Genomic DNA, 12,446 nt, shown 5'->3' on the forward strand with positions numbered 1-12,446 from the left:
GTCTGCTTGTTGGTACACTCAAAGAACTTGTGGCCTCGGCCTCCGCATGTGAAGCATTTGAAGGAACTTGTCTTGACAGTATCATCGGTTGGGGTAGATGATGATGAAGCTCTCAGCTTGAAGTTGCTCGTTGTAGGAGGATGACTTGAGGTTGTCGAAGCTTTCTTGTAACTCGACTTGTCGATGTTGCTTGTAGAAGGCTTGTTTGAGGTAGACGGTGTTGGAGTCATTGAAGCTTGGGTGTTGGAGAAACCATTTGACTTGGATGAGAACTTGGCATACTTGAAGTCATCTTGCAGTGGACGTTCCACTTTGGTAGCTTGATGCACTAGCTCGATGAGGTTCGAGTATGGTTGGAAGTCGGCGATCTTCTTGATGGGATGATTGAGTCCATTCAAGAAACGTGCCATAGTTTGCTCATCATCTTCCGTGACATTGGCTTGTATCATTGCAATCTCCATTTCCTTGTAGTACTCTTCAACGCTCTCGGTTCCTTGCTTGAGTAGTTGGAGTTTCTTGAAGAGGTCGCGGTTGTAGTAGGTAGGCACGAAGCGTGCTCTCATGACATCCTTCATTTGCGCCCAAGTAGTGATGGGTGGTTCACCTTTTTCCTCTCGGCGCTCAATAACTTGTTCCCACCAAATGAGGACATAGTTTTGGAACTCAAGGGATGCCATCGCGATCTTCTTCTCTTCTTCATAGTCATGCAAGCGGAAAATGTTGTCGACATTCAATGCCCATGAAAGGTACTCTTCGGGATCATTGCTTCCATTGAACTTGGGCATGGTGAACTTTAGCTTGTCGTAGCGTTGCTCTTCATTGTGTTCGGGTCGGGGATGATGACGTCCTTGACGAGGAGGATCGTCTCTCACAATTTGCTCTTGCCATGGAGGATTTCCATTGTCTTCTTGCTCTTATTGAACTTGATGTTCTTGGTGATCTTGTGGAGGAGCTTGTCGAGCTTGACGATGCACGCGAGCTTGGTATATTCGTTCTTGAACTTCTTCACGAAGTGCTTCTTGATGTTCACGAGCTTGTCGGCCTCGGTTGGCTACGGCTCGACTTGATTCTCGGAGGGCTTGTTGCGCCTCAAGTTCTTGAGCTTCTTGCAATTGTTGCTCTTGACGTTGTGCCTCAGCATCTTGTGCTTCTTGGTGTAGTCGCGCTCGCTCTTCCTCTTCGTGTTGGCGTTGTCGTTGCCGTTCTCGTGCTTGCGCAAAGGTAGCTTGGTTTCGATGATGTCGTTGTTCTTGAGAGTTGTTGTTGTGTAGAGGGTTGTGGTTGGCTTGACGATCTTGGCGCGCGGCACGACGAAGAGTGTTCGATGTCGGTTTACTTGAGCCACAGATGGTGTAGTCGGAGTGTCAACTTGTGCGGCTCCGTCTTGATGAGGACGAAGTGCAAGAAGAGCGGTTGAGAAATAAAGCATGAATCTCGTCCATTCTTGCATAGTTCTCTTGCTTGTGGTAGCCGAGCTTGTGGTCGAAGTAATCTCTTGTGCGTTTCTCGGAGAGTCTCAAGTTGGTGGCGAGGTTGTCAATGCGTTCCCTCATTGCTTGTTGCTCTTCTTGCAAAGCACGTTGTGCACCAAAGAGGTGGCTCTTTGTGACATAGGATTTCATGTCGTCGTCTTGCCCGATGAAGAGTGGGTTGGTATAAGTACTTGGCCTATCCATCATTCCAAGGGAAATATGTGAGTGGTAGAAAGAGAAGAACTTATACCAAATGTACCTTGGCCGATGTTGAAGGTGGATCAAAGATCACTCCAATTTGGAACAAGGAAATAGCACAATTGGTACCATTCTTGTCGGTTTCTCACACCTACACAAGTAAAAGCTTATGGTGGAGCTTGGTTAGGATGGTGGCACAAAATTTGATGCAATTGTTAGTGAGCTTCAATAATGTTGGAAAAGATTCGCAAGTTTGCAATGCAACAAGTAGAACAATAGCAAAATATGGTACACGGAAACACACACGCAAAGAGATGAATGGGGTCATGCTACCAAGGATGAGCCAAAATGTGGAATCCACAAAAATGCTCTTGTTTCACAACACTAGAGAGACGCTAGCACAATTGCACAATATGCGAATACAAAGACTTGTGCAGAACCTACTAAGCAAAAATGCAACGACTTCTATCCCAAGTATGCTCTATGTATGGTGTTTCGATGATATGATCCAAGATGATCTAGTGTGACAATCTTAATGATGTATGATGCTATGGTTCTTTGCTTAAAAGCTCTTTGCTTATCTTTCCCTTTTTGCGTAAAAGCTTGTTTGGCTCTTTGTGTTTGAGCTCTTTTCTCATGCAATGCTTCACGAACCAAGATATCGATTGAGTATGCGATGACACTTTGTGACACAAGAGATGATATGCACCAATGATATGTATGTATGCTATGGGAAGTATGATCGCTAATGTGCACAAATCATGTTGCCGGCAATACTCAAAGGCTAGTTTTGAAGGTTAAGCGACCCAAAAGGTAAGGCTATGATGTTTATCAAAGTAATGGCAAGAATGATGTATCACGATACCAAGATGAGGTTACCGTTCTTTGGTTCCTTGTCCGTAAGCAAGAATGGATGACGGTGACCAAATGGAGAAGTGATCGTTTTTATGACGCGTCCGTGGTGAAGATGAGCGATGGTGATGTTGAAGTCAAACCGTACCTAAATAGCCGAAACACAATAGGACACGGAACTGCAACTCAAATTCTCAAAGCATAAAGTGGTAAAACATATTGGAGTGTGGAATGAGTAAGCAATGGTTGTTGTGGAAAGTGGTGGTGGTATGGGGATGTGTATGCGGAAGTGGGGTGGTGGCCGCAATTTTCAGGGGGGGGGATTCAGTTTCGTCAGGTTTTTGCGGATGTCCGGTGGTTGCGGTCGTCCGGTCGTCGGTCGTTCGGTAGCTGATGGACGTCCGGTGCCTGGGCGAAAAATCGGGCATGGGATGAACAGCTAGGGTTCTTCAATGAGAGGTCAAAATCCGTCGAATCCGGGCGATTTAGTGGGTGGAAAAGGTGGAGATGAAGGGGAAAGCTAGATCCACTCAAGGCAAACCAAATCCACGGATCAAATCCAACAAAATTTCATAACACAACAAATCACAAAAAAAATTGTGGGGCTATTTTTTGTGGGGAATTTTTGAATTAGGGATAAAATCAACAAAAATAAGGCTAGAAACACAACGGGGAGGCACCGAAATCGTGATGAACGTGGCTCTAGATACCAAGATGATGTAGGGTGGAACTCTAGATGGCCGATCTTTCACGAAAGGAGCGGATCCCGCGATGAACACGAAGAACACAAGGGGAAATCACAAAGGGGAACACAAGAGAAACACTCAAACCAACAAGTATGATCACACATTCGCTAGATCCATGAACACAAAGGGAGATACATGATCCACGATCAACAAGGGACGATACACGGTAACCGGTTCTTATCCAAAGGAGGTCTTGATGGGGCCACCCAAAGGGGGGGGGTCTTGAATCCAAGGGGATATTCTCCGTAGAGGGGTCGCGGTCTCTCTCGTGGAGTAGATCCGATGTGGATGAGCGAGGCTCTATCTCTAATATCATCTATCACAATGCTAACCCTAGCTAGGAGGAGTAGGAGGTCTATTTATAGTCTTAGTGCAAATGAGGATGAAGTGAGGCGGTACATGGGCCTCGGGCCCGAATCCTATGCGCACACTGGTACCAGACGTCCGGTATGTAGCGGTCGTCCGGTGGCTTAGGGACGGCCGGACATCCGGTGGTCACCGGTCTTCCGCTATTTCCATTCTGTGAAGGCGAAGCCAGACATCCAGTCACTTCAGATTTCCGCTAATTTTGGCTCGGGTGCTATGACACCGGTCGTCCGGTCCGGGCTGGCCGTCCACTTGTTGGGGCTCGGCTGAGGCTCCAGGCTCCGAACGTCTAGTCCTGACCGGTAGTCCGGTGGCTGTAGCTTCGTTGGCCTTCCTTCTTCATGACCTTGGCGCTTGGTGTCCTCGTCGCCTTGTCCGATGGATGTAGCTGCTCCATGGCTCTCCTCCAAGTACTTGATCACGCATAGTGTTTCCGCTTGAGGTAGTAGCCATGTCTCATTTATAGAAACTGGTGGTTCGGAGAGGAGCGAGTTCACCATATCTTCGATAGCCTTTGCTCGTGCCCTTGTCATTGGTCCAAGTGGTGTCGTGGGAGACGTAGGTAAGTCCATGGGGATGATCTTGGGATGCTCCGCATCACCATGCCCACAGCCCTTGAAGACCCCGTGCGCACGGGCTACACAGGGAGCTGGCGCTGGAGCACCCCGTGCGCACGGGCCCAACTTACCCCGTTTGTAGGGGCTCATCAGGATGGACGGCCGAGAGTCGCTCGTTGGGCCTCCACATTGTCCCTTTCCTCCACCTACCTATATATATCGCTCTCCCTCCTCCATTTTGACATAGCAAAGGATATGACTTGATCTATGTGAGCTTTGCTCCTTGTACCACTCCTCCTCTTGAGAGAGAGAGAGAGAGAGAGACCACTCCATTGGAGTTCAAGACCTCCTTTGGAGAAGATCCCCTTGTGGATTCAAGCCCTTCTCTTGGAGAACACTATCATCAAGACTTCTTTCCTCATAGGATTGGGATACCTAGTTACCTCGTATCTTTTCTTTGGTGTCCTTGGATCATTGTGAACTATCGTGTGTTCTTGGATCTATCATATGTGTGATTGGATCTAGTTGATTTGAGTGTTTCCCCTCTCTTGTGTTCTTCGTGTTCTTCATGTTCTTTGTGGGATTTCCCCTCCAATTTCTGAAAGATCCATCTTAGGGTTTCACCCTACAATAGCTTGGTATCTAGAGCCAACACTTGCACGTGCACATCATAATGGATGATGTGTACATATACCACGCGCACACTTCCTTTGTCTTTGTTTTTTGTAGGAAGTCATGAATACTTGTCAACTTCACAATCCCATGATGAGGACATCAATACCATTGTTACACCCACTGCCCCTGCTGCTATACATACTGGACCAATCACTAGAGCTCGCGCACGCCAATTAAATTGTCAGGTACTTTCATTTCTTGGTAATGATTCTAATGTTCATGAGAAGATGATGCTGCCTAAATTGGATACATTTGTTTTGCTTACAAATGAAGGGCCTGGCATGGATAAGAGGGATGAACACTAGAGCAAGACCAAGCATGGAGATGATGGCATGCGCAAGGGGATCCAAAACAGAGTTACGAGTGATGATTCTAGGACTTTGAAGCCACCATAAGGAGTGCATGAAGCCTTGGACGAATTATACAAGATGCCACTTCGTAAACTTCGTCCAGAGGCTATTCTAGGTGTTGCGTCACCTTATTATTGGGCCAGGCCCATGTATTTTCGAAATACTTAAGTATAGGCTGTTTTTAGAGTCCATATGTGTGGGGAAACAAGAGTTAGGGTTGGTTTCGGACCCCTCCTCCAAGGGCCACGAAATTCCCCCCTCTTCCTCCATATATACAGCCCTTAGGGCGTCATTTAGACTTTGGGTTTTGTTTAGATTAAAAGTTCGCCATAGCTGAAACTTTGCGTACTTCGTTTGTGTCCAACGACTAGACCAAGACGTCACAGAACCCTACCTTCATTAATAAAGCTTTCCTCTTTCATTCGCAATATCCAGATTGCAATCTCAGTTTCTTGCTTGTTCTTCGTTTGCTCGCAGAAAATAGACCCTCGTGGTCAGGTTGATTGTGCTCTGGCGTGGTCAATAACCCTCGGAAGTTGGTTTAGCAATTGCTAAGGCGTGACGTCCTCGCACGTTCGTAGTCGGATCGTCAAAGTCGACTCCCACAGAAAACGATATCTATCTCATCGAAACATCGGGACACCTTCGCCTCTATCATCCCATGAGTTAACAAAACGAGCTCTTGAGAGCAAACATGATTTGGGATCCCGTGGACTGTACTAACCACCGTTCCCTTCGTGCTACGCCTACGCGCATCTATTCTACTTGGCTCTCACACGGCTATGGGCTATATATCACTTGTTACTTTATGCCCATTGTATCATGTTCACTTTGCATGTTATCCCTCTTTCCATGCCTCTGCCATGCAATTGTGATCCTTGCTTCCACTTACATATGATTCACCATTATACTACTTCTATGTGTATTTGCATGCTTGGTGGAGATCCTTGTTGCTATTTCCATGTTTACCATGTGCCACATGATATTGATGCTTGTTGTGTTGTGGAGTCATGATGTCTCATTGCTATTTACATATGGCCTCTCACCAATACATTGATGATATTTTTCTCATATCTTGCTTTCATGGTAGTGATATGTCATGTGCATTATTCATGCTCACTATTTGCACACATGACATGCTTTCCATGATTCATCCTAGTATGTTGCATCTCCGCCCTACTAGCTTGCTTGACTTGATCACTATGGTTGCTTGCTTTGTCGCATCGCCCACGTTCCATTCTTACTCGCTTTCTTGGGTTGATGACATATATGTTCATGCCTCTCACATGATATATCTTGATCATTATCACTTGTCTACATTAGTTGCAACTCTCATATCCCACTTGTAGTGAGTGCAACCATGCTATGCTTATTGATCTTGGAGACTTTGGCACCTTACTTGTGATGCATGCTTGTTTGATTGAGCCTATTCTATTTGGTTGTTCTGGCATCATATGCCTCCATACTATGAAATGCTCCCATGTCCTTTTCTTATGATGAGTATGATGCATATCTTGTTGGGCATCTTACCACGCGAATGATAGGTTTTGCACTTGCTCTGACCTCATTTGTTTTCCCAAGTGTTTGTCATGTTCTTTCATTTTGAAGGATTCACAAGGCGGTACCATGACGAGACAACTCGGTCATGTGAAGGCGTACACGATGCACGACACCAACATTTTTGACATTCTCATAAAGGTGAACTCCTTCCCTTTGAGCCATCCTCAAATACGCATCTCAGATGGGTCATTCTTTCATTGTTGTTTCCTTCGTCTTGTCTACATGATACATATATTGGATGGAGGACCGACATTGGAGATGGACCTTATGGACTTTCAAGTTGGGGAGTGCCACGACATCAAGCTATGGCACAACACCACCCATGACAAATTTGCATCTCATGCATGGATTGACTCACATTATGATTGCCTTGTTGCATCTTGCATTTCCATGTCATCCATGATATATGAGCTTGTGCATTTCCTTAGCAAATTTGTTGTGATCTTTCTTGATGGCATATTCATACATAATGATCACGTTGCCCATCATCAATTGCATGATCACATAGTCACATTGAGCACCAATTACCATGCTCATGCTTTTGATACACCATCCCATTATGACATCATTTTGCACAATGGTAGAATTTGTAGTTTCGTGCACCATGACAAGCACCATACCATTGTGTGAACAAAGAATAAATTTGCTCCCATGAATGAATTACATATCATTCTACATCTTTTGGATAAGCATCATGTGTATTGCCACGCACAATCTTTTCGATTGGACTCATACTTCCTTGATGGATGCATTATGCGCACTAACCATTGTATTTCCAAGTGTCTCTTGTGTTTGCTCGTTTTCCAGGTATACCATCCTGGCGACATCTTGAAGTACTTGGATTGCTCCATCACATACACTCCGTCGGAATACAAGTACATTCATTCCTACCGTGTACATGGCGATACGGTTTATGATCCGAGGTTGGATCTTTCCCAAGGGGGAGGGGATGATGCAGAGCATCCCACAGTCATCTCCATGTGCACCTTCATAGCACCTCAAGCCCAAAGTGGACCTACCGGACTTAAGGTGAACCTGCTCATCTTCAAGATTTACATGAATATCTATTGGACTTAGTTGCTACCTCACCATGGAATGTTGTGCATCATTAGGTACAAGGGCGACCGCCACCAAGAAGCTAGGGAGCTTCCTGGAGGCCAAGGAGAAGGACCCCAAGGCCACAAGGAAGAAGAAGGAGTGCACGAAGTTCATCTCTGCACTTCCCAGGCGACCCCGTGCCCACGGCCCTCGAAGACCCCGTGCGCACGGGCTACATAGGGAGCTGGCACTTGAGCACCCCGTGCGCACGGGCTTGTACCATGCCCACGGGACCCTCGTTCGCACGGGCCCAACTTACCCCGTGCGCACGGGCTCATTAGGATGGACGGCGGAGAGTCACCTGTTGGGCCTCCACTTCGCCCCTTTCCTCCACCTACCTATACATATCCCTCTCCCTCCTCCATTTTGACTTAGCAAAGGATATGACTTGATCTATGTGAGCTTTGCTCCTTGTACCACTCCTCCTCTTGAGAGAGAGAGAGAGAGAGAGACCACCCCATTGGAGTTGAAGACCTCCTTTGGAGAAGATCCCCTTGTGGATTCAAGCCCTTCTCTTGGAGAACGCTATCATCAAGACCTCTTTCCTCATAGGATTTGGATGAACTAGTTACCTTGTACCTTTCCTTTATTGTCCTTGGATCATTGTGATCTCTTGTGTGTTCTTGGATCTAGCATATGTGCGATTGGATCTAGTTGATATGAGCGTTTCCCCTCTCTTGTGTTCTTCATGTTCATTGTGTTCTTTGTGGGATTTACCCTCCAATTTGTGAAAGATCCATCTTAGGGTTTCACCCTGTCGGCATTCTGGGAACGGGGGTACGGCCGATCTTCACCAACAAAGCATCCAAGACCCTCGCGAGGGTCCAAGCCTCGCGAGGCGGACGACGCAAAACCTCCTCTAGGGTGGCCTAGCCAGGCAACCTCACGAGGAGCGGAGATATCAAGGCGGGGCAAACCTCACGAGGCCCTCGTGACGTGAGCCATGACGCACGACACCAGGCGGGCACCAGCACGCAGCATCCTTGTTTCCTCTTTGGTGCTAAGGAGGCCAGCGCAAATGAAGAGTACCGAGGCATCAGGCAAAGGTTGCTATATTGGTGCAACGAGACCAAGACCAGGAGGACGGCAAGACGGAGGTCATTGTGGAGCCCAAGACGGCGTCACCACCAGAGCTTTTCGCAGAAGAAGACCACTTTTGTCAGGATAGCTTGTACTAGCTGCCCCCCTTCAAATTTTCCCGGCATTGTTGGCTCCCTTCCCGCTCGATATTTGGGAAGAGGACCAGGGCCAATATAAGTAAGAGCTAGCCACCATAGTAGGGGGTGGAATGAGGGCTGACCACATCTCATCTCATCTCATCTCAGCTTGATCCAACCCGGACGAGAGCCTACTTACAAGAACACCTGAACCTCAGGAGCCTGTTCTTCCCTTGTACTGTTCATCAACGCCCCCCTAGGCAATCCACCACCACCACACTAGAGTAGGGTATTACACTACAATGGTGGCCCGAACCAGTATAAACCTCATGTCTTTCTGTGTTGCGAGTTCGTCGAGTTCGTCCGCGAGATCTTAGCGAGCTAGGGCATAGATTGGTGGGAAGGAAAGACTTCGCGCGCACCCTAGTGTTCAAACCTTAAGGGTTTGCCGGAACCCCACATCCGACATTTGGCGCGCCAGGTAGGGGTGCGCCATAGCTTCCCTTCCATCAGTTTGTCGCTCCATCGCTCCGTCGTATCCATGGCGGACGCTCGCCGTGCTCGACCTGAGCGTAGAGCTGCCTTCACCGCCCACGTCGCTCAGACGGCTCCCGTCGGCGGGCCACATCGCCGTTCTCCGTCTCTCGCCACCAACGCTGCCACCGGCCCGGCGGGGGATGAGCAGCAGGCGTCCTCGCTGCATCCTTTGGTGCGGCAGGACGGTCGCACCGCCACTCCATTGCTGACCCCTAGGAGTGGTCAACCCGGAGTGCGGTCTTCCTCTTCTCCTCGCTGCCCTCCGCTGTTATCAGTAGCGCGGCAGCGAGGTTCTTCTCCGAGACGCTAGGCGCGCTCAGGGCCGGCTCATACCCGAAGGGCAGAAGGGTGGCCTTTGCCTTTCTGGGCGCCATCGATGGCGAACTTGGAGGAGGATTGGTGCAGATCTGGAGGCTAGGGAGCGGAGGAGCGGGAAATGGGATTGGGAGCAAGACGAAGGCAAGCTGATGTAGGGTAGAACCCCAATCGGCCGATCTTTCATGAAAGGAGCGAATCCCGCGAAGAACACAGAGAATACGAGGCGAAAGTGAGGGAAAAAACAAGAGAAACACAAGAGAATCACTAAACCAACACAAGAAAGTCACACATGTGCTAGATCCTCAGATACATAGAGTTCACACGGTACACGATCAACTAAGGACGATACAAGGGTAATAGTCTTCTCCGTGAGGAGGCCTTGATGTTCTTCTCCGCAAGGAGGTCTTGAATCAAAAGCTTATTCTATTCTTTTTTTGTACGGCCACAATGCGGAATGCACAAACCAAGATAGCGATTGGGTATATGCGGGAACAAAGTTGAGGCACATGAGATGATATGATACCAATATGATATGGTATGTATGCAATGTATGGTGTAGATCACTAATGTGCACAAGTAACGTTGCCGGCAATACTCAAATGGCTAGTCTCGATAGGCAAGTAACACAAAATGGGCTAGGGGTTATCAATGCAATGGCAAGGGAATATACAATGGAGGGATACCACGATACCAAGATGATATGGAGGTTACCGTCCATGGCAATGATGAGTGGCGGTGATCTTGATGGAGATACCAAGATGATGGATACTCGTCGCTAAGTAGCCAAAACACCTTAGGAAACGAAAAAACGCGAACTCAAAATCTCAAATGTCAAATGGTGGTAGCAAAATTGGGTTAAGTCGGTGCGGAAGAAGTGTATGGTTGGTTAGCCTATGCAGAAGTGGTGGTGGTGGTTGATGAAGAAGCAACCGTCCCTAAGTAACCTAGACACCTTAGGAGACTCAAATCACTCCTCAATCAACCACTAATGCGATGGGGATCAATATTGGTTAGGTTGCGGAAGCGGTGGTGGTGTAGCGGATGATGTGGTGGAAGCCCTAGGCAAAGATGCCAAAGTTAACATTTGATGGAGTCAAATGATATTGGTGGTATTTTTGTGGGAAGGGGGATGTCAAGAGCTTCAAAACGAGCTAAAGAACGTCAAAATCGGAGTTCGGATGAATTAGCTATGGTCGAAACAAAATTTGAGTGAAATCAGTTTTTACAGGTTACGGACGTTCGGACAAGGTCGGATGTCCGGGGGCCGGACGTCCGGGCAGGCTCGGAAATCCGTAAATTCGGCTCAAGTTAGGGGTTTCGGTCGTCCGGAAATGGTCAGACGTCTGGTCGTTCTAGGGGCTTCGAACGTCCGAAAAGTGTCGATCGTCCGGGGGTCGGGGTCAATGCGAGATGTGAGATCCGGGGCACGATTTTGGGCGGAAAATGATGATTTTGGGATCAAAATTGATGAGATTTCGTGGATGGAAAGTGGGAAAAATTGGGGAGATGCTAGATCCACTTGAAACCAAGCAAATCCATGGATCAAATCCAACAGAACTTCGTCAAACCAACAAATCACAAAAAAAATTGGTTCTATTTTTGGTGAGGATTTCTGAAATTGGGGAAGAACACAACAAAATTAGGCTAGAAAACAATGAGGGGAGGCTCTGAAATCGTGATCAACGTGGCTCTAATACCAAGATGATGTAGGGTAGGAACCCTATGGGCCGATCTTTCACGAAAGGAGCGGAATCCCGCGAAGAACACGATGAATGCGAGGGGAAAAGAGGGGAAACACAAGTGAAACACAAGAGAATCAATAAACCAACACAAGAAAGCCACACATGTGCTAGATCCTCGGATACATAAGAGTTCACATGGTACACGATCAACTAGGGACGATACAAGGGTAACGGTCTTCTCCGTGAGGAAGTCTTGATATTCTTCTCCGCAAGGAGGTCTTGAATCCAAAGGGGTCTTCTGCGAAGAGGCCGCGGTCTCTCACGAGGGTAGATCCGATGTGGATGAGCGTAGCTCCATCTCTCAAAATGAGCTAAACCAACGCTAACCCTAGAAAGTTGGACGAGGTGGAGTATATATAATCTTAGTGCAAAAGAGGGGGGTGAAGGGGTACATGGGCTGCGGCCCAACACGAAACGGTGCACAGGCATCGGACATCCGGGAGTCACCGGTCGACTGGAGGCTCGCGAGGGTCCGGACGTCCGGTGCCTGTCGGACGTCCGTAGATTCGGCTCTGGTGGTCTTCGGTCGGACGTCCGGTCGGGGTCGGTCGTCCGGGTGGCGTCGGATGTCTGTCTGTTTTGGCTCGGGTGTGGCAGTGTCGGTCGTCCAGAGGAGGCCGGACGTCCGGAGCCTGGAGGTCGTCGGACATCCGGGGTTCGTCGGTCGTCCGGAGCCTGGAGACTTTGAGTAGTTCTTCTTTGTCTCCGTCTTCACGTCCATCTTCCTCTTCTTCTTCTCCTTGCTCCTTAGCTTCTCCATGATACCTGAGAATGCACAAAGTGTCCGTATGAGGTAGTAGCCATGTCTCATGTGCATC

Source organism: Triticum urartu, chromosome 6A, assembly GCF_056163025.1.
Source record: "Triticum urartu cultivar PI428250 chromosome 6A, HENAU_Tu73, whole genome shotgun sequence".
Classification (NCBI taxonomy): Eukaryota; Viridiplantae; Streptophyta; class Magnoliopsida; order Poales; family Poaceae; genus Triticum; species Triticum urartu.